This window comes from Galeopterus variegatus, unplaced genomic scaffold (assembly GCF_000696425.1).
Source record: "Galeopterus variegatus unplaced genomic scaffold, G_variegatus-3.0.2 Scaffold6346, whole genome shotgun sequence".
Taxonomy (NCBI): domain Eukaryota; kingdom Metazoa; phylum Chordata; class Mammalia; order Dermoptera; family Cynocephalidae; genus Galeopterus; species Galeopterus variegatus.
Window position 1 is genome coordinate 18,435 of NW_007732457.1, and position 680 is coordinate 19,114.

General features: G+C 32.9%; 1 protein-coding gene across 1 annotated transcript in view; it reads right to left on the reverse strand.

The window, feature by feature from the left end:
• LOC103606148 (fibrocystin-L) overlaps positions 1-680 on the reverse strand; it is a gene marked incomplete at both ends in the record, with an annotated part of 125,955 nt that overhangs the window by 16,211 nt on the left and 109,064 nt on the right. The gene's annotated exons all lie outside the window — the stretch shown is intronic.

Here is a 680-nt window from a genome sequence, read left to right on the forward strand (position 1 = left end):
TTTACAGAATTAACTATCACTTTTTCTAAAATGTAGGAAAAGCTGAGGAAAGTTTAAGGGCAATGCCAAGTCTTGGAATCTTTGTATATTCTGCTTCTTATTGTCATCCAAGACTCTGCTCAAATATTCCACTGAGAAAGTTCTTCTCCGGACACCTTATGCAATGTCATGTGCCACCCTCTACCTCTGTGGTACTCTCTGTCACACTACCTGCTTCATTTCCTTCATCACATGTTATAATCTGTATGTTTTGAACATGCTTTAATATATATTTATTTGTTAATTTAGTGTCTACCTATTCCGCCCAGTGCAAGTTCCATAATAGCTTGGGCCAATTTCTTCACCACTGAATCCCCAATGCCTAGAAAAGTGTGTGGTTAAATATTAAATATCAGTTAAGTATTACTTGATTAAATATTACTTGGATAACTAGTTGGCAGAAAATATTAATTGGATAAATAAGAGGGATATTAAAATGACTTAATTACTCTCTTTAAAAAGTAATTACACCCAAACTATCACATATAAGAATATATCATAAGTAGATCATAATACCTCCCAATAATCCCTTCTTTTATTAACCAATTTCAAACTACATTAAGAGAGCAAACCCATAGGTTTTGATGATTTGTATTGATTTGCTCAGACTAAGTTTCTCTTTGTTCTGTGATTCTAAAGCT